Raw genomic sequence first — 21,805 nt, 5'->3', positions numbered from 1 at the left:
TGAATCCAGTGGCAAAGTGAGCAAGGGACTCACGTCTGAGCATACCCTGCCAACTATTGGCGAACAAAGCGGTACAAAAGGGGGTGGTGATGGACAGAGCATCAGAACCAATCAAACACTCACACCCAGTCAACAGATCTGGGTTTGATCCATCACCGTTTTTGAGCCCACTCTGCCACCCCAGTTCAGACATGGCCATATGCAAATCAGTCTGACCCTGTGCCTCATGGGAACAGTCCAGCCCGAACTGCCAAGCCATGCCTTCCCTGGACCGGAAACAAGCTTCCTAGGACCGGTTTCTGGCATTTCAGCCGTCTTCAGCCAGGCTTGCTTGAATCCAGTGGCAAAGTGAGCAAGGGACTCACGTCTGAGCATACCCTGCCAACTATTGGCAAACAAAGCGGTACAAAAGGGGGTGGTGATGGACAGAGCATCAGAACCAATCAAACACTCACACCCAGTCAACAGATCTGGGTTTGATCCATCACCGTTTTTGAGCCCACTCTGCCACCCCAGTTCAGACATGGCCATATGCAAATCAGTCTGACCCTGTGCCTCATGGTAACAGTCCAGCCCGAACTGCCAAGCCATGCCTTCCCTGGACCGGAAACAAGCTTCCTAGGACCGGTTTCTGGCATTTCAGCCGTCTTCAGCCAGGCTTGCTTGAATCCAGTGGCAAAGTGAGCAAGGGACTCACGTCTGAGCATACCCTGCCAACTATTGGCGAACAAAGCGGTACAAAAGGGGGTGGTGATGGACAGAGCATCAGAACCAATCAAACACTCACACCCAGTCAACAGATCTGGGTTTGATCCATCACCGTTTTTGAGCCCACTCTGCCACCCCAGTTCAGACATGGCCATATGCAAATCAGTCTGACCCTGTGCCTTATGGGAACAGTCCAGCCCGAACTGCCAAGCCATGCCTTCCCTGGACCGGAAACAAGCTTCCTAGGACCGGTTTCTGGCATTTCAGCCGTCTTCAGCCAGGCTTGCTTGAATCCAGTGGCAAAGTGAGCAAGGGACTCACGTCTGAGCATACCCTGCCAACTATTGGCGAACAAAGCGGTACAAAAGGGGGGGGGTGATGGACAGAGCATCAGAACCAATCAAACACTCACACCCAGTCAACAGATCTGGGTTTGATCCATCACCGTTTTTGAGCCCACTCTGCCACCCCAGTTCAGACATGGCCATATGCAAATCAGTCTGACCCTGTGCCTCATGGGAACAGTCCAGCCCGAACTGCCAAGCAATGCCTTCCCTGGACCGGAAACAAGCTTCCTAGGACCGGTTTCTGGCATTTCAGCCGTCTTCAGCCAGGCTTGCTTGAATCCAGTGGCAAAGTGAGCAAGGGACTCACGTCTGAGCATACCCTGCCAACTATTGGCGAACAAAGCGGTACAAAAGGGGGTGGTGATGGACAGAGCATCAGAACCAATCAAACACTCACACCCAGTCAACAGATCTGGGTTTGATCCATCACCGTTTTTGAGCCCACTCTGCCACCCCAGTTCAGACATGGCCATATGCAAATCAGTCTGACCCTGTGCTACATGGGAACAGTCCAGCCCGAACTGCCAAGCCATGCCTTCCCTGGACCGGAAACAAGCTTCCTAGGACCGGTTTCTGGCATTTCAGCCGTCTTCAGCCAGGCTTGCTTGAATCCAGTGGCAAAGTGAGCAAGGGACTCACGTCTGAGCATACCCTGCCAACTATTGGCGAACAAAGCGGTACAAAAGGGGGTGGTGATGGACAGAGCATCAGAACCAATCAAACACTCACACCCAGTCAACAGATCTGGGTTTGATCCATCACCGTTTTTGAGCCCACTCTGCCACCCCAGTTCAGACATGGCCATATGCAAATCAGTCTGACCCTGTGCCTCATGGGAACAGTCCAGCCCGAACTGCCAAGCCATGCCTTCCCTGGACCGGAAACAAGCTTCCTAGGACCGGTTTCTGGCATTTCAGACTGATTTGCATATGGCCATGTCTGAACTGGGGTGGCAGAGTGGGCTAAAGAACGGTGATGGATCAAACCCAGATCTGTTGACTGGGTGTGAGTGTTTGATTGGTTCTGATGCTCCGTCCATCACCACCCCCTTTTGTACCGCTTTGTTCGCCATAAGTTGGCAGGGTATGCTCAGACGTTGAGTCCCTTGCTCACTTTGCCACTGGATTCAAGCAAACCTGGCTGAAGACGGCTGAAATGCCAGAAACCGGTCCTAGGAAGCTTGTTTCCAGTCCAGGGAAGACATGACTTGGCAGTTCGGGCTGGACTGTTCCCATGAGGCACAGGGTCAGACTGATTTGCATATGGCCATGTCTGAACTGGGGTGGCAAAGTGGGCTAAAGAACGGTGATGGATCAAACCCAGATCTGTTGACTGGGTGTGAGTGTTTGATTGGTTCTGATGCTCCGTCCATCACCACCCCCTTTTGTACCGCTTTGTTCGCCATAAGTTGGCAGGGTATGCTCAGACGTTGAGTCCCTTGCTCACTTTGCCACTGGATTCAAGCAAGCCTGGCTGAAGACGGCTGAAATGCCAGAAACCGGTCCTAGGAAGCTTGTTTCCTGTCCAGGGAAGACATGGCTTGGCAGTTCGGGCTGGACTGTTCCCATGAGGCACAGGGTCAGACTGATTTGCATATGGCCATGTCTGAACTGGGGTGGCAGAGTGGGCTAAAGAACGGTGATGGATCAAACCCAGATCTGGTGACTGGGTGTGAGTGTTTGATTGGTTCTGATGCTCCGTCCATCACCACCCCCTTTTGTACCGCTTTGTTCGCTATAAGTTGGCAGGGTATGCTCAGACGTTGAGTCCCTTGCTCACTTTGCCACTGGATTCAAGCAAGCCTGGCTGAAGACGGCTGAAATGCCAGAAACCGGTCCTAGGAAGCTTGTTTCCGGTCCAGGGAAGACATGGCTTGGCAGTTCGGGCTGGACTGTTCCCATGAGGCACAGGGTCAGACTGATTTGCATATGGCCATGTCTGAACTGGGGTGGCAGAGTGGGCTAAAGAACGGTGATGGATCAAACCCAGATCTGTTGACTGGGTGTGAGTGTTTGATTGGTTCTGATGCTCCGTCCATCACCACCCCCTTTTGTACCGCTTTGTTCGCCATAAGTTGGCAGGGTATGCTCAGACGTTGAGTCCCTTGCTCACTTTGCCACTGGATTCAAGCAAGCCTGGCTGAAGACGGCTGAAATGCCAGAAACCGGTCCTAGGAAGCTTGTTTCCGGTCCAGGGAAGACATGGCTCGGCAGTTCGGGCTGGACTGTTCCCATGAGGCACAGGGTCAGACTGATTTGCATATGGCCATGTCTGAACTGGGGTGGCAGAGTGGGCTAAAGAACGGTGATGGATCAAACCCAGATCTGTTGACTGGGTGTGAGTGTTTGATTGGTTCTGATGCTCCGTCCATCACCACCCCCTTTTGTACCGCTTTGTTCGCCATAAGTTGGCAGGGTATGCTCAGACGTTGAGTCCCTTGCTCACTTTGCCACTGGATTCAAGCAAGCCTGGCTGAAGACGGCTGAAATGCCAGAAACCGGTCCTAGGAAGCTTGTTTCCGGTCCAGGGAAGACATGGCTTGGCAGTTCGGGCTGGACTGTTCCCATGAGGCACAAGGTCAGACTGATTTGCATATGGCCATGTCTGAACTGGGGTGGCAGAGTGGGCTAAAGAACGGTGATGGATCAAACCCAGATCTGTTGACTGGGTGTGAGTGTTTGATTGGTTCTGATGCTCCGTCCATCACCACCCCCTTTTGTACCGCTTTGTTCGCCATAAGTTGGCAGGGTATGCTCAGACGTTGAGTCCCTTGCTCACTTTGCCACTGGATTCAAGCAAGCCTGGCTGAAGACGGCTGAAATGCCAGAAACCGGTCCTAGGAAGCTTGTTTCCGGTCCAGGGAAGACATGGCTTGGCAGTTCGGGCTGGACTGTTCCCATGAGGCACAGGGTCAGACTGATTTGCATATGGCCATGTCTGAACTGGGGTGGCAGAGTGGGCTAAAGAACGGTGATGGATCAAACCCAGATCTGTTGACTGGGTGTGAGTGTTTGATTGGTTCTGATGCTCCGTCCATCACCACCCCCTTTTGTACCGCGTCTTTATTGTAGGCAAATTTGTCCAGCTTGCTCTGCTGGTGCGTGCGATTCCCCTTCCCGGACATCTTGGGGCCGGCGGGAGCTGTCCCGGGACGTTTCTTCTCGTCACCCAGCCGGCCGGGGGGGGGCAAGGTCACCACACAGCTCGGGAGCGGCAATCAAGCCTCCAAACAACCGGACGGCCACCGGCCCACCACAGCAATCCGGAGGCCACGCCGCAGCCCTCCTCTTCAGGCCCTCACGCACCTTTTCCACGGGGCCGCGCCGGGGCAGCCGCACAGCAGATGACGGGGCAGCCCCCCCGGGGATCACAGCGTCGGCCCCAGCCTCGCAAGGTGAGCCTCCCTCTTGCGGATCACGGCAGCGAGACTCCCACCGCAGGGACCGCCGCAGACTGCACCCAATGCGGGGCGCTCCCACCAGGCCACAGGGCGCGGACAATCGCGGTCTGCCCCAGCGCTGCCTCCCTCAGTCCGGCGACACACCTCGGTCGTCTTCAGGAGCGGCCACAGTCCCCGGCCCCGGCTCACTGCAGCAGCCCGGGGGCCACTCCACAGCGTTCCTCTGCAGGCCCCCACTTACGCCTTCCACGGGGCTGCGCTGGTGACGGCGCTGGACACAGTTCTTCAGGGCGAGCCCCCCCGCGCTGGAGCACGGGGACAATATTCCCCCCCGCACAGTCTGGGGCGCTCCCACTTGGCCGCAGGGCGCGGGCGATCCCGGTCCGCCCCAGCGCCGCCGTCGTCAGTCGTTCCGGTCGTTTCTGGGTACAGCCACTGCCCAGGCTCCCTCACACCGCGGTCAGCCCTCAGTATAATCCAGGCCCCGGTCGCGGCCAGCGGCGCAGGCCGCCACTAGCGGGTCGACGCCGATCAGGCTCACAAGCACTTAGGAGCCCCGGAGGTGGCTCAGTCGGCGCCGCTTCTTGCAGGCTACCAGCCCAGCGCCGTTGGGGATAGTTGAAGAGGCGGATCAGTGTACGGATGGCAGGGGAGTCGGCCTCACCCTCGGAGCTCCGTTAGGCTGCGGCCATCTTGCTTGGCTGCTAGCCACGCCCCAGATTTGTATGTTTTTGATAAAAAAATTGTTTTCTCTTCTCACTTTGTACTAATCTTGGTTTTCTTAGGCCAAAGCATATGTAAAAACTTGCTATACATTTGTGCACAGTGGAAATAGTTCTGTACACACATCAAGGAGAAATAATTAATTTTGTATAGTTTGCTTTTCCAAAATAAGTGATGAATTCTATTCAAATGTAAAAATAATGAAAAAAGGAATCAAAAAATGAATAAAACAGATAAAATATACGTATATAGTTGTTGTATTTTCTCCATGTGAACCCACAAAAGTAAAAGCAATTTAGGTCTAGAGGGATACTGTACATTATAGCTTGTTGTTTTTTTGTTCCCCCTGTTCCCTGACCTCAAATCAATTCATTAGGGGGTCACCTTGTCTCAATTGATTGACATGTGTAAGGAGATGTCATAAGCCAAGTGGGGTTATGTTGCCAGACAGTCCTGCTAGGGTGTCTGGCTGTATATGCACAATCCTGTGAGTTCATCTGTGATGCCTTTAGGGGCTGTAATTGCAATGCATTCAAATGATCAACCAAGGTGATGAGTACTGTCATTCTAAAGTGTGCATAAACATGGATTCTTGCTGCTGCGCTTAGGTGAAGTCCCCAGACTGCTAGCCCTTAAGATATAGAGGTGCATACTTTATGTTCAGTAGGAGATGCTCAGTCAGGGTCATGTGTCACCAAGGCAGGTTTACCCCTTTTTAATGCTTGTTGAGTTAATGGGGTGGGTCACCATTGGGATGGTGCCAGTGCGCAGGGCCCTCGCTCCAGGTTATGTTCAACTACCTGCATTGGGGGCAAGTTGATGTGCATACATGGGTGTGGTGGTACTAGACCCCACCCCCCCCTGCGGGAGGGGTGGAGATGTTATGCAATGTCACAAAGTAATTACAACAGCTTATGTATATTTGTAAATTGGTGCATAGTATTGAGTGGTGTGTGTGTGTTTAATAAATGTACTCTTACTTTTATAAAGCAAAGTACAGACTGGACAATCAATTATTGAGTGTTATTTTTGAGCACCTGCAAATGGCGATTACGAGCCCACACCACCTCCCTTGAGTAAGCCTCAGACTGCTCTGCAACGCTACCCTCTGAGAGTCAGGCGCTACAATTGTGTGTTTGGTTCCCAGTGAAGGACAAATGTAGTCATGTTATTTGTGCAGGCCTCTCAGATGCTGCCTCGTTTTCCAACAACCACAATAAGTACACGTCAAAATAAGTTTATATTAAGTTGAGAGAATCGAGCACCCCACCGTTTTGGTATGTGCACAGCTTTGAGCAACTGCGCAGGTCTTTTTGTGGTATTTCATATGATATTTTGTTTACAGTTTGGGGTTCCTTTGAAGTGTTGTCCCACCCACACTGCAGGGGATGCAGAGGCCTTCAGCCTTCTTTACACCCCTCCACCAAAGACCTCCCTCTGCACAGATTCCCTCACTATCAACCTCCCGCGGTGCCCCTCATCTCTATATAGACCCTCGCTCGTGTGTATGTCATTTAGTTTACAGTGCTGCTCAGCCCAATGTAGGGTGTTGAGCGCTTTATCTCACACGCTTATTGTTCAGAGACAATGACTCATAAGTATGTAAATCAATATATAGGATATGTTACTTAAGACAAGGAGGGCTACAAGGTGTAGGAGTCACATGGCTTACATACTTGGTAGGTACTATATGCAGGGACACTGGAATTATGCAGCAGGGAGAGCCAAATTATGCTGCAGGGTTGACTAAATTATTTGGCAAGAAAAGGGAATTTATGTACATTTTAACACTTTCTGGTTATAGGTTGCACCTCATTAGTACCCGTATAACACCCAAATCTAGTAATATGCAAAGGAAGGTGACCAGGCAACCTTTACAAAGGGCCTTTGCAACACGTCACTGCCTTTATAGTTATTTTTTAACCATTTGAGGTAGACACTGTTTTTAAATTAGAATCTTCAGATATATTCAGCTAATGATGGTTAATGTGGCACATGCGGCAAATCCATAATCATGCAAAAACTGTTGAAGCCGCACAATTGCATAATTCCAGTGACCCCGAAATACAAACTGAGGATATAACACATAACATATGAAATAAAAATGAAATACCAGCTTTGTAAAGCGCACACAGCTACCTCCGGAGAGGTGTCCCAGCGCTGGGGCCCATCGGGACGATTAAGCAAGCTATTGCCCAGAGTCACAAGGTGTTGGGCTAACCTGCCGCCGGCACCAGGGATCGAACCATGAGCCCCCGTGTTCCGGAGTAAGCTGCCCTGGCCGCTGCACCACACCTCTTCCCTAACATAGTGGTTGGGGTTGTCTTTACAATTATTATACAAATTAATCTTTCTCTATCTTTCCAGCTTTCTTTCATTATTTGCATTCTATTCTTTCTTCGCTTTCTCTCTCCATTTGCCCTGTGTTTCTTTTTGATTTACCATTATCATAATTTCTCTTTCTGTCACCGCTTCTGGCTACTTCGGCACCCTCTGGCCCTCTACACCACCCTCCACCCCCCACACACACAGCTGCACCACAGTGATTATTCTTGCTTTATTTCTTTGTTTGTGGATCTGTTCTGCGCCCCACCTTCAGCCCCCTCCACTCCAACCTTCTCTGTCCTGAGGCAGTGGTGTATATTGGCACATCCCGTCCATCCCCTCTGCACCCCACCTTTAGCCCTCTCCACTCCAACCTTCTCTGTCCTGAGGCGGTGGTACACATGGGCACATCTCATCCATCCCTCTGCACCCCACCTTCAGCCCTCTCCACTCCAACCTTCTCTGTCCTGAGGCGGTGGTACACATGGACAGGTCCCGTCCATCCCCTCTGCGCCCCACCTTCAGCCCCCTTCACTCCAACCTTCTCTGTCCTGAGGCGGTGGTACACATGGACACGTCCCGTCCATCCCTCTGCGCCCCACCTTCAGCCCCCTTCACTCCAACCTTCTCTGTCCTGAGGCGGTGGTACACATGGACAGGTCCCGTCCATCCCCTCTGCATCCCACCTTCAGCCCCCTCCACTCCAACCTTCTCTGTCCTGAGGCGGTGGTACACATAGACACGTCCTGTCCATCCCCTCTGCGCCCCACCTTCAGCCCCCTCCACTCCAACCTTCTCTGTCCTGAGGCGGTGGTACACATGGACAGGTCCCGTCCATCCCCTCTGCATCCCACCTTCAGCCCCCTCCACTCCAACCTTCTCTGTCCTGAGGGGGTGGTACACATGGACACGTCTCGTCCATCCCCTCTGCGCCCCACCTTCAGCCCCCTCCACTCCAACCTTCTCTGTCCTGAGGCGGTGGTACACATAGACACGTCCCGTCCATCCCCTCTGCACCCCACCTTCAGCCCCCACCACTCCAACCTTCTCTGTCCTAAGGCGGTGGTACACATGGACACATCCCGTCCATCCCCCCTGCGCCCCACCTTCAACCCCCTCCACTCCAACCTTCTCTGTCCTGAGGCGGTGGTACACATGGACACGTCCCGTCCATCCCCTCTGTGGCCCACCTACAGCCCCCTCAACTCCAACCTTCTCTGTCCTGAGGCGGTGGTACACATGACACATCCCGTCCATCCCCTCTGCACTCCACCTTCAGCCCCCCTCCACTCCAACCTTCTCTGTCCTGAGGCGGTGGTACACATGGACACGTCCCGTCCATCCCCTCTACACCCCACCTTCAGCCCCCTCCACTCCAACCTTCTCTGTCCTGAGGCGGTGGTACACATGGACACGTCCCGTCCATCCCCTCTACACCCCACCTTCAGCCCCCTCCACTCCAACCTTCTCTGTCCTGAGGCGGTGGTATACATGGACACGTCTCGTCCATCCCCTCTACACCCCACCTTCAGCCCCCTCCACTCCAACCTTCTCTGTCCTGAGGCGTTGGTACACATGGACACGTCCCATCCGTCCCCTCAGCGCCCCACCTTCAGCCCCCTCCACTCCAACCTTCTCTGTCCTGAGGCGGTGGTACACATGGACACGTCCCGTCCATTCCCTCTACACCCCACCTTCAGCCCTCTCCACTCCAACCTTCTCTGTCCTGAGGCGGTGGTACACATGGACACATCACGTCCATCCCCTCTACACCCCATCTTCAGCCCCCTCCACTCCAACGTTCTCTGTCCTGAGGCGGTGGTACACATGGACACGTCCCGTCCATCCTCCCTGCGCATCCCACCTTCAGCCCCCTCCACTCCAACCTTCTCTGTCCTAAGGCGGCGGTACACATGGACACGTCCCGTCCATCCCCTCTGCGCCCCACCTTCAGCCCCCTCCACTCCAACCTTCTCTTTCCTGAGGCGGTGGTGTATATTGGCACATCCCGTCCATCCCCTCTGCACCCCACCTTTAGCCCTCTCCACTCCAACCTTCTCTGTCCTGAGGCGGTGGTACACATGGGCACATCTCATCCATCCCTCTGCACCCCACCTTCAGCCCTCTCCACTCCAACCTTCTCTGTCCTGAGGCGGTGGTACACATGGACAGGTCCCGTCCATCCCCTCTGCGCCCCACCTTCAGCCCCCTCCACTCCAACCTTCTCTGTCCTGAGGCGGTGGTACACATGGACACGTCCCGTCCATCCCTCTGCGCCCCACCTTCAGCCCCCTCCACTCCAACCTTCTCTGTCCTGAGGCGGTGGTACACATGGACACGTCCAGCCCATACCCTCTGCGCCCCACTTTCAGCCCCCTCCACTCCAACCTTCTCTGTCCTGAGGCGGTGGTACACATGGACACGTCCTGTCCATCCCTTCTGCGCCCCACCTTCAGCCCCCTCCACTCCAACCTTCTCTGTCCTGAGGCGGTGGTACACATGGAAACGTCCCGGTCCATCCCCTCTGCACCCCACCTCCAGCCCCCTCCACTCCAACCTTCTCTGTCCTGAGGCGGTGGTGTATATTGGCACGTCACGTCCATCCCCTCTGCACCCCACCTTCAGCACCCTCCACTCCAACCTTCTATGTCCTGAGGGGGTGGTACACATGGACACGTCCCGTACATCCCTTCTGCGCCTCACCTTCAGCCCCCTCCACTACAACCTTCTCTGTCCTGAGGCGGTGGTACACATAGACACGTCCCGTCCATCGCCCCTGCGCCCCACCTTCAGCCCCCTCCACTCCAACCTTCTCTGTCCTGAGGCGGTGGTACACATCGACACGTCCCGTCCATCCCCTCTACACACCACCTTCAGCCCCCTCCACTCCAACCTTCTCTGTCCTGAGGCGGTGGTATACATGGACATGTCCCGTCCATCCCCTCTACACCCCACCTTCAGCCCCCTCCACTCCAACCTTGTCTGTCCTGAGGCGGTGGTACACATGGACACGTCCCGTCCATCCCCCCTGCGCCCTACCTTCAGCCCCCTCCACTCCAACCTTCTCTGCCCTGAGGCGGTGGTACACATGGACACGTCCCGTCCATCCCCTCTGCGCCCCACCTTCAGCCCCCCTCCACTCCAACCTTCTCTGTCCTGAGGCGGTGGTACACATGGACACGTCCCGTCCATCCCCTCTGAACCCCACCTTCAGCCCCCCTCCACTCCAACCTTGTCTGTCCTGAGGCGGTGGTACACATGGACACGTCCCGTCCATCCCCCCTGCGCCCTACCTTCAGCCCCCTCCACTCCAACCTTCTCTGCCCTGAGGCGGTGGTACACATGGACACGTCCCGTCCATCCCCTCTGCGCCCCACCTTCAGCCCCCCTCCACTCCAACCTTCTCTGTCCTGAGGCGGTGGTACACATGGACACGTCCCGTCCATCCCCTCTGAACCCCACCTTCAGCCCCCCTCCACTCCAACCTTCTCTGTCCTGAGGCGGTGGTAAACATGGACATATCCCGTCCATCTCCTCTACACCCCACCTTCAGCCCCCTCCACTCCAACCTTCTCTGTCCTGCGGCAGTGGTACACATGGACACGTCCCGTCCATCCCCTCTGCGCCCCACCTTCAGCCCTCTCCACTCCATCCTTCTCTGTCCTGAGGCGGTGGTACACATGGACACGTCCCGTCCATCCCCTCTGCGCCGCACCTTCAGCCCCCTCCACTCCAACCTTCTCTGTCCTGAGGCGGTGGTACACATGGACACGTCCCGTCCATCCCCTCTGCGCCCCACCTTCAGCCCCCTCCAGTCCAACCTTCTCTGTCCTAAGGCGGTGGTACACATGGACACGTCCCGTCCATCACCTCTGCGCCCCACCTTCAGCCCCTGTTAGAAAGGATAGACGGACTGGGAGGGTCGGCCGGGGTCAGGAGGAGAGGTCTCCGGGGAGAGCCGTCTCCAGCGATCGTACAGATAAGTAACTTACCCCCCCACAGACAGATACCACACACGGATAAGGTTCAGTGTTCTTTATAAGCACTTCTTAAGGTACGGTTGAATGGTACAAGGAGGTCTGGACTCAGGGGTCCCCTCGATTCAAGTCTCTCAAAGCAGGGTAAGGGGTAGCGGGACAGTCTGTCTACCAGTCAGGTAGTTTGGATGAGATGATGATTAGCTCACAATCCTCGAGCTTAGTTGGTGCGGGCCGCGGCAGCGCCAGCAGGTCCTGGAAAGATGGTCGATGCACGGTCCGCGGCAGCGCCAGCAGGTCCCGGTGAGGATGGTCGTTACAACGGGCCACGGCAGCGCCAGCAGGTCCCGGAAAGATGGTCGATGTACGGTCCGCGGCAGCGCCAGCAGGTCCCGGTGAGGATGGTCGTTACAACGGGCCGCGGCAGCGCCAGCAGGTCCCGACGAGGATGGATGTTGTAGAAGGCCGCGGCAGCGCCAGCAGGCAGGGCGATGGTTCACAAGAGCGGGCTACGGCAGCGCCAGTAGTCCGTCAAGGCTGAGTTCTCTCGGTGTCTCTCGACTCCAGGATACAACTGCCTTCCTGCTCCGGAGTTGCCCCAGTTATAGGGCAGGCGCTCTTTGATGTCCGGACCCTCGCACTTGGAGGTCGGAGGGCCCGGGATGAAGGTGTCCAGACACCCAGCAGGGGGTGGAGCCAGCGCCTGGGGGAGCTGGGGGCGATCGGCACCTGGCGGGGGAAGAGCTCTTGACACTTCGTCCTCCCATTGACCTGCCAAGTGGTCCGCTCACCTCCTGGGTGGATGGTGGTGCCGGGATGTCGGGGCCGGTCAGGCCCGGGGTTAGGGTCGGCCCGAGGCCACGCGGCCTCGTGGTGCAGGGCCCAAGATGGCGGCTTGAACCGGCCGGGGGGGCCGGTAGGGCTGGGCCCCGTGATGAGTAGAGGTCCGAGGGCAAAAGGTCCGTCGGGAGACGGGGTACGGGTGCTTTTCGTGGGTTATGCCTGGTGGGCCGGAGCTCGGGCCCTGTCGTGCGGGGAGGGAGCAAGCCCTTCGTGTGGCCTGTCCAACATGCGTCCCCCCCAGCTGAAGGCGGGGAGAGTCACCCATCTCCTTGGGGACTCTCTTCGTCGAGGCGGAAAAAGCGGGACAGGCCATCCGCGTTGGCGTGGTCTTGGCCTGGTCGGTGCTCCACAGTGAAGTCCATTCCCTGCAGGGAAATGGACCAGCGCAAGAGTTTTGGGTTCTCCCCCCGCATCTGCATCAGCCATTGCAGGGGTCGATGGTCGGTTTGTACCCGGAAGTGGGTACCGAAGAGATAGGGCCGGAGCTTTTTGAGGGCCCACACCACTGCGAAGGCCTCCCTCTCGATGGTGCTCCAGCGCTGCTCTCGGGCCAGGAGACGTCGACTGATGAAGGCCACCGGCTGGTCATGACCTTCGGGGTTTAACTGAGAAAGGACGGCCCCGATGCCGTGGTCGGAGGCGTCGGTCTGTACCATGAATTCCCGACTGTAATCGGGGGCCTGGAGCACAGGGGCGGTGCATAGAGCGGCCTTCAGCTTCTCGAAGGCCGCTTGACAATCGGGTGTCCAGTTAATCCGCTTCGGCTGGTTCTTGGACGTGAGACCCGTGAGGGGCCCCACGATGCTGCCGTAGTCCTTCACGAACCGCCGGTAGTAGCCGGTGAGCCCCAAGAAGGCTCGGACCTCGGTCTGGGTGACGGGGGGCTGCCAGGACTGGATGGCAGCAATCTTAAGTTGTAGCGGGGCCACCAGCCCGCTTCCCACTTGGTGCCCCAGGTAGGTCACAGACCCTTGGCCAATTTGGCACTTGCCGGCCTTAATTGTGAGGCCGGCCCGCTGGAGGGCCTGTAGGACCTCTTGGAGGTGACGGAGGTGGTCGGGCCAGTGGTGGCTGTATACAGCGATATCGTCCAGGTAGGCAGCGCTGAACTCTTCGAGCCCCGCCAAGACCTGGTTCACGAGGCGTTGAAACGTGGCGGGGGCATTCTTCATGCCGAAGGGCATGACCTTGAATTGGTAGTGGCCATCGGGGGTAGAGAAGGCTGACCGTTCCTGAGCCCTGGGTGTGAGGCCGATCTGCCAGTAGCCCGCTGTTAGGTCGAAGATACTGAGGTAGCGGGCAGCCCCCAGCCGGTCGATCAGCTCGTCTGCTCGGGGGATCGGATGAGCGTCGGTCCGGGTGACAGCGTTCAAGCCCCGGTAGTCGACGCAGAATCTAAGTTCAGGTGCGGTGCCGGGGGCAGCGGCTTTGGGGACCAATACCACCGGACTGGCCCAGGGACTGTCCGAGGGCTCGATGACCCCGATTGTGAGCATCTTGGCCACCTCCTCCTGTATGCAGGCCCGTACCCGATCTGGTACGCGGTAGGCCCGGTGTCGGACAGGGGGACTGTCCCCGGTGTCCACGTCGTGCAAACACCAAGGGGTGACCCCGGGGGTGAGGGAGAACAGGGTAGCGAACTGCAGCAGGAGGTTCCGGCAGCCCTGGCGTTGCTCCGAAGTGAGGGTGTCAGAGAGCCGGACCCCGTCCATGGAGCCGTCATTCTCCTGAGTCTTCAGAAGATCCGGGAGGGGTTCGGAGTCTTCCTCTGCCCCGCTGTCCGTAGCCATCAGGAGGCTGAGTTCTGAGCGCACAAAGTGTGGTTTGAGTCGGTTGGTGTGGAGGACCCGAAGGGGGTTCCGGGAGGTCCCCAGGTCGATGAGGTAAGTGACGGGGCTTTTGCGCTCGACCACTTTGAAGGGCCCCGTCCACTTATCCTGCAAGGCACATGGTTCGGTGGGGGACATCACCCATACTTGTTGTCCAGGCTCGAACTCAACGGAGGAGGCATTGTGATCATACCACCTCTTCATGTCCTCCTGGCTGGCCTCGAGGTTCGCCTTGGCCATCTCTCTGAAGCGCCGGGTGTGATTGCGTAGGGCCAGGAGGTATTTGAAGACGTCTGGAGGGGTCTTTAGGGGGGCCATCTCCCAACCTTCTTTTACTAGGCTGAGGGGCCCTCGCACCGGGTGCCCGTACAGGAGTTCGAAAGGGCTAAAACCGAGGGACTTCTGGGGAACTTCGCGGTAGGCGAAGAGGAGGCACGGGAGTAGTACATCCCACTGGCGACGGAGGGGCTCTTCCAATCCCCCAATCATCCCCTTGAGGGTGCGGTTAAAACGCTCCACTAGTCCGTTCCCTTGGGGGTGATAGGGGGTCGTGAATCTGTAGGTGACCCCGCATTGTTGCCAGAGGGACTTCATGTATTTGGATATAAAGTTCGTGCCTCGGTCGCTGACGACTTCTCGGGGGAAGCCTACCCGGGAGAAGATCCCCATTAGGGCCCGGCCAACCACCGGAGCGGTCACGGTCCGTAGGGGCACCGCCTCGGGGTAGCGGGTGGCATGGTCCACCAGTACTAAGATGAACCGGTGTCCTTGTGCCGTGCGGGGGTCCAGAGGCCCCACGATGTCTATCCCCACCCTCTCGAACGGGGTGGTGACCACAGGGAAGGGCTGCAGAGGGGCTTTCAGCTTCCGCCCACTCTTCCCGCTGGCTTGGCATGTGGGGCAAGATCGGCAGTGGTTCAGGACGTCATTCCTCATCTTTGGCCAGAAAAAGTGGGTCACTAGGCGGCTGTACGTTTTATCTTGGCCCAGGTGTCCAGCCAGGGGGACATCGTGGGCCAGTTTGAGCAGAAAGTCTCTGAAGCGGAGAGGTACCACCAGCACTCGACCAGCCCCCAGCTCGGCGATTCTTTGCTCGCTGTATAGCAGGTCGTTATCCCAGTAGACCCAGTGAGTTCCGGTGGAGTCCCCTGCGTTCTGGGCGCTGGCTTGTTGGCGGAGTCCCTCGAGGGAGGGACAGGTCTTTTGTTCCTGGCGGAACTGTGCTTGGGTGGGCCCCCCCTCTTGACGCCACTGAGCCAGGTCAGGAAGGTCCTGGGGTTGCGCGTCCCCTTCGGCCGTCGGGTCCGGGAGGCTGGCCTCGTCGTTGTCTTCTACTGGGGCGACTGGGGGCGGAGGTGCTGGCCATTCGGGTTCTTCCGATCGAGGGACGGCACGGGCGGCCATGGACCGGGTGGTTATGCAGGCCCAGTCCGGGAGGCCCAGCATCCCCAGGTGCTCTCTTCTCTCAACGGTGGCCCACGGGGAACTCTCGAGGTCATTCCCCAGGAGGCAGTCCACGGGGGCATCGTCCCGGACCGTCACCTTCAACAGGCCGGAGACCCCTTCCCATTCGAATGGAACGCAGGCCATTTGACACATACTTTCAGAGTTGTCTGCCGAGCGGACGGGACAGAGAATGTTCGGCAGGATCTGCTCGGGCTTCACCAGGTGACAGCGGACGGCCGTCACACTGGCGCCTGTGTCACGCAAGGCCTCGGCTCGCTGTCCATTAATGGTCACCCACTGGCCGTATTTCCTGGTGTTAGCGGGTAGGGGAGCCCGCGGGACCATGTCTCTTCCCCCTAAGCACGCCAGGACCATGGCGGCCGGTTCCCACTCTTGCTGGGCCGGCTCATACTCCTCTGGTTCCTCCAATGATCGCTCTTCCCCCAGGGCGGCGGCAGCTACCTGGCGGGGCTTGGGTGTTTGGTTCTGCGGGCAGCTCGGGTCATTGGCGTAGTGGCCGACTCGCTGGCATCGGTGGCACGTGACGTTGGCTCGGACCCCAGGACGCCACGGGGGGTTGCCCCGACCGGCCGGAGCCGGGGTGCTGGCCACGGGTGTTGCGGGCAAGGCGTCTCTCCCTCGCCCCTGGCCCCCTCCTCCTCCCCGAGGACGGTGCTGGCCTTGGTTGTTTCTGTTCTGTTCGTGTGGCCCCCTCCGGCCCACTCGGGTGCTTTCCCATCGGTCAGCTTCGGCGGCGAGCTGCCGGGGGTCAGTCAGCTTACTGTCGAGGAGGTGCTGCCTGAGCTCGACGAAGCAGTTGTTCGACAGGTGCTCCCATACCATCAGGTTAAAGAGTTGTTCGTAGGTGGTGACCTGGCTCCCCTTTATCCAACCCTCGAAGGCACGGCTGAAATAGTTCACGTATTCTACCCAAGTTGTACCTGGGATCCGGGTGCAATCTCTGAACCTCTGGCGGTACATCTCGGGTGTGAGGCCGTAGCGGGTGAGGAGGGCAGCCTTCATGTGGTCGTAGGACGACATTTGGTGATCTGGGAGCTGCAGTAGGGCATCGCGCCCCTCGTTGATAAACCTCCCCCAGAGTCCGGCTCCCCAATCACTCCGGTCGATCCGGTGGGAGGTCATGGTGATCTCGTAGGCTTTAAACCATTGTTGTATGTCGTCTTCTCGGACATACTCGCGGACAACATCCTTGGGGATGTGGACTTTTTTTTCTATTGGCCCCGGGGTGTGTGGTCGCTCAGGCACCCCCAGTTCTTTATTCTGTTTCCGAAGTTCTATTTCCGCCAGTTTGCGCTCGTGCTCGAGCGTTATTTTTTTATCCTCCAGCTCTCTCTGTCTCTGCTTCTCTTCTCGTTCATCTCGGAGCCGCATGTGCTCGAGGTTGAGTTTCTGTTCAGCTAACTTGAGCTCCCCATCCATCTTGAGTCGTGCCATTTCCAACTCGTGCAGTCTGGTTCTTTCTCTTTCTCGGATCTCCTCCTGCGAGAGGCCCGTTCCCCGCTCCTCGGGAGCCGTGGCGTTCCCCTCTGGTGTGATGCTGCTTTGGTCGGAGGGTCCGGCGACCCCAGTTTCTGCCCACGACTCTAGGGCGTGCTTTAGATCCTCTTTGGTACTCAGGCCGGTGGTAGCAATGCCAAGTTCTATGCAGAATTGTCTCAGTTCGCGGTGGTTGTATTCTTCTAATTTATCCATTTGGAATTTCTCGGTGGAGTTGCTATCTTTGGCTGACATCGTGTTGTTGTCGTGGGGTGAGCTACTCTCTGTACGATTACGCGTTGATTCGGATCGCGCCGCTGGCCACCAATGTTAGAAAGGATAGACGGACCGGGAGGGTCGGCCGGGGTCAGGAGGAGAGGTCTCCGGGGAGAGCCGTCTCCAGCGATCGTACAGATAAGTAACTTCCCCCCCCACAGACAGATACCACACACGGATAAGGTTCAGTGTTCTTTATAAGCACTTCTTAAGGTACGGTTGAATGGTACAAGGAGGTCTGGACTCAGGGGTCCCCTCGATTCAAGTCTCTCAAAGCAGGGTAAGGGGTAGCGGGACAGTCTGTCTACCAGTCAGGTAGTTTGGATGAGATGATGATTAGCTCACAATCCTCGAGCTTAGTTGGTGCGGGCCGCGGCAGCGCCAGCAGGTCCCGGAAAGATGGTCGATGCACGGTCCGCGGCAGCGCCAGCAGGTCCCGGTGAGGATGGTCGTTACAACGGGCCGCGGCAGCGCCAGCAGGTCCCGGAAAGATGGTCGATGTACGGTCCGCGGCAGCGCCAGCAGGTCCCGGTGAGGATGGTCGTTACAACGGGCCGCGGCAGCGCCAGCAGGTCCCGACGAGGATGGATGTTGTAGAAGGCCGCGGCAGCGCCAGCAGGCAGGGCGATGGTTCACAAGAGCGGGCTACGGCAGCGCCAGTAGTCCGTCAAGGCTGAGTTCTCTCGGTGTCTCTCGACTCCAGGATACAACTGCCTCCCTGCTCCGGAGTTGCCCCAGTTATAGGGCAGGCGCTCTTTGATGTCCGGACCCTCGCACTTGGAGGTCGGAGGGCCCGGGATGAAGGTGTCCAGACACCCAGCAGGGGGTGGAGCCAGCGCCTGGGGGAGCTGGGGGCGATCGGCACCTGGCGGGGGAAGAGCTCTTGACACTTCGTCCTCCCATTGACCTGCCAAGTGGTCCGCTCACCTCCTGGGTGGATGGTGGTGCCGGGATGTCGGGGCCGGTCAGGCCCGGGGTTAGGGTCGGCCCGAGGCCACGCGGCCTCGTGGTGCAGGGCCCAAGATGGCGGCTTGAACCGGCCGGGGGGGCCGGTAGGGCTGGGCCCCGTGATGAGTAGAGGTCCGAGGGCAAAAGGTCCGTCGGGAGACGGGGTACGGGTGCTTTTCGTGGGTTATGCCTGGTGGGCCGGAGCTCGGGCCCTGTCGTGCGGGGAGGGAGCAAGCCCTTCGTGTGGCCTGTCCAACAGCCCCCTTGACTCCAACCTTCTATGTCCTGAGGCGGTGGTATACATGGACACGTCCCGTCCATCCCCTCTGCGCCCCACCTTCAGCCCCCTCCACTCCCACCTCTGAAGCTGAACCAGGTTGTGACGGTGGCTTCCTTAGGTCCTGGGCCAGAGTCCACTTGGACCATGCCTTACAATGTCCCCGGTCCCACCAACTAAAACAAGAAACGAGATACCCTTTGTGAAGAAACTATCAGCAGTCTTCAAGGAGAGGGTGTGGCTCAATGTCTAGCGCGGCTGACCTCGAAGCTAGGGAACCAGGTTCGAGTCTGGCAGGAGGCTCAAACATCCTGTGATTCTGGGCAAATCACTTAATCTTCCCATCCGCGAAAAAATGAATATGATTTGTAATGCAACTGATGCTCATGTAAAGCGCTCTGATACCTTCCGGTTGAGTTTGTGCTACATAAAACCATAAAACCAAATATTAAAAAACGGAGCCCCCCACGTGCCATTCCACATGCACGAGAAATGTTACATTTCCAATGTACAGGTCAAAGAGACCACGCAACAGACTCAGGATCCCATGGAACCAAACAGGCTGCCCCACATCCCTAGGGGGTCTTCAGACCATCTGGGGGAGGCGTAAGAGGGGGTCATCCCCTGCATAGATGGCATCCAACGAAGAACCCCTATCTTCCTACTGTGGTCAGCAGCTTGTGATACAGCAGGACCCTGCGTCCTGGGTGACCAAGGTGTGACCAGACAGAGGAGTCTGGCATAGTGCTTGAATAGAGAGAAGTCCACCCACCTTTCTACAGCTGACAAATCCACCTGGACTCGTTCCACCCATCCATGAGGCGGGAAATTTGTGGGGAAACACGTGGGAGCAGTGACTCTACCTCCTAAGGTCTAGCATTTGCATGTGACCTCTGACCCAGGCGATGGAACACGCCCTTTAAGGTCAGAAATATGTGGCAGAGATCCAGATTCACCTCTGGATGGGGAGGACCCAGAGAGCCCACCAGCTTCTTGAGATGCCTGGACCGCATACGCGTAGACGAAGGATCGCTCTGTGTGTCTCCGGCCAGCAGCATCCTCACCAGGAGCTGAAGTAATGTCTTTCTGTTGGTGTTCATGGATCAGAGACACTCCTTGGAGTATTCACGCGCTATACAAATGCTTTTCATTCATTCAATCATTTATTAGAGGATTCCACATCCAAGAAACAAAGCAAAAGCCTCAGGATCCACTCTCACTGTGATCCACCAATCTCATCTCTCCCTACCAGCTGTCTACCCCAAATACAAGTCTGGGAAGGGAATGAATCTACAACGTTACCCGCTCTAAAAGCAGCTTCCCTCCTCACAATCCAAGCACCACCTGAGACTGACGAGATGGCTGGCGCTTCTTGGCACGGGGACATTCACACTACCTTATCCAGTAAACGGCAGAGAAACCAAGAATTCACACTGAAGCCGCCAGAACATGCTTCAATCTGGAAAGGAAGCACCACATGGCTCCCATGCTGACATCACTTCCTGAATCTTATTGGGCTATGGGACCTTCTTCAGAACTTCATGCACCAGGCGTGACAGAGCAGGCGTGGCAGGAGAATCATCAGGACAAAGCACCTTGGCTTTGAAATGTGCTTGGCCTGGAAGTGAGATCAACAAATGACTGTTGACGCTCCCTTCTTGAAATCTGCAAGAAGCTGAAGACCCGGCTTTTCAATTAACCAGGATGCCCTCACGGGTGATTAACCAACCTACCCTAGGCCGGGCTTGGCACACTCACACTCTCAGCGCCAGGATACCCTCACGGGTGATTAACCAACCTACCCTAGGCCGGGCTTGGCACACTCGCACTCTCAGCGCCAGGATACCCTCACGGGTGATTAACCAACCTACCCTAGGCCGGGCTTGGCACACTCACACTCTCAGCGCCAGGATACCCTCACGGGTGATTAACCAACCTACCCTAGGCCGGGCTTGGTACACTCACACTCTCAGCGCCAGGATACCCACACGGGTGATTACCCAACCCACTCTAGGCAGGGCTTGGCACACACATACCCTCAGCGCCAGGATACCCTCATGGGTGATTAACCAACCCACTCTAGGCAGGGCTTGGCACACACACTCTCAGCACCAGAATTCCCTCACGGGTGATTAACCAACCCACTCTCGGTGGGGCTTGGTACACACACACCATCAGCACCAGGATACCCTCGAGGTGATTAACCAACCTACTCTAGGCCGGGCTTGGCACACACACTCTCTGCGCCAAGATACCCTCATGGGTGATGAACCAACCCACTCTAGGCCGGGCTAGGCACTCGCTCCTGCTCGGCACAAGGATACCATCAAGGGTCATTAACCAACCTACCCTAGGCAGGGCTTGGCACACACACCTGCTCAACTGCAGGATACCCTTGCGGGTGATTACCCAACCCACTCTAGACAGGGCTTGGCACACACACCTGCCCAGCCCCAGGATACCATCACGGGTGATTAACCAACCTTCCCTAGACAGGGCTTGGCACACACACCTGCTCAACTGCAGGATACCCTTGAGGGTGATTAACCAACCTTCCCTAGACAGGGCTTGGCACACACACCTGCTCAACTGCAGGATACCCTCGTGGGTGATTAACCAACCTACCCTAGGCAGGGCTTGGCACACACACCTGCTCAACTGCAGGGTACCCTCGCGGGTGATATTGCACTTTACAAATACACATAAAATATCCACCCTACCCTAGGCAGGGCTAGACACGCACCTCCTCAGCACCAGAACGCCCTCGTGGCTGATACTGTGCTTCACAAATACACATAACATAAAATATCCGTGGTGCACTAGGCAGGGCTAGGCACGCACAGCTGCTTTGCACCAGGACACCCTCGCCGGTGATGGTGCTCTTTACAAATACACAGAACATAATAACTTCGGTTTGGTAAAGAACTGAAAACCCTCAAAGGCAGAGAAGCCTGGGCGTAGCTAGGTCAGTAAGACTGGGGTGTGTGAACTTTATGTCATCCAACAATCACGCAGGTTAAAATACATTATATGAGAAGCAAAGCAGGATGGAGGCCTTGAGGAGCAGCTGGAAGAGAGAGGAGGGCGGATTGTCAGATACTTAAACTCAATATTTTGTAAAATAACCAGTTTTAAGACCTTTAAAACAGACAAGAGTGTGTGTGTATGCGTGTGTGTGTATGTGTGTCTCTGTCTTTTATCTGCATGTG

The 21,805-nt window shown here is 56.7% G+C and overlaps 1 protein-coding gene across 1 annotated transcript in view; it reads right to left on the bottom strand.

Annotated features, from left to right (window-relative positions):
* The window catches only part of LOC146783029 (uncharacterized), a 197,592-nt gene that overhangs the window by 91,815 nt on the left and 83,972 nt on the right, over positions 1-21,805 (bottom strand). The window lies entirely within an intron of this gene.

The sequence above is a fragment of the Triturus cristatus genome, chromosome 12 (genome assembly GCF_964204655.1).
Source record: "Triturus cristatus chromosome 12, aTriCri1.1, whole genome shotgun sequence".
Classification (NCBI taxonomy): domain Eukaryota; kingdom Metazoa; phylum Chordata; class Amphibia; order Caudata; family Salamandridae; genus Triturus; species Triturus cristatus.
This window is presented reverse-complemented; position numbering and strand designations above follow the sequence as displayed.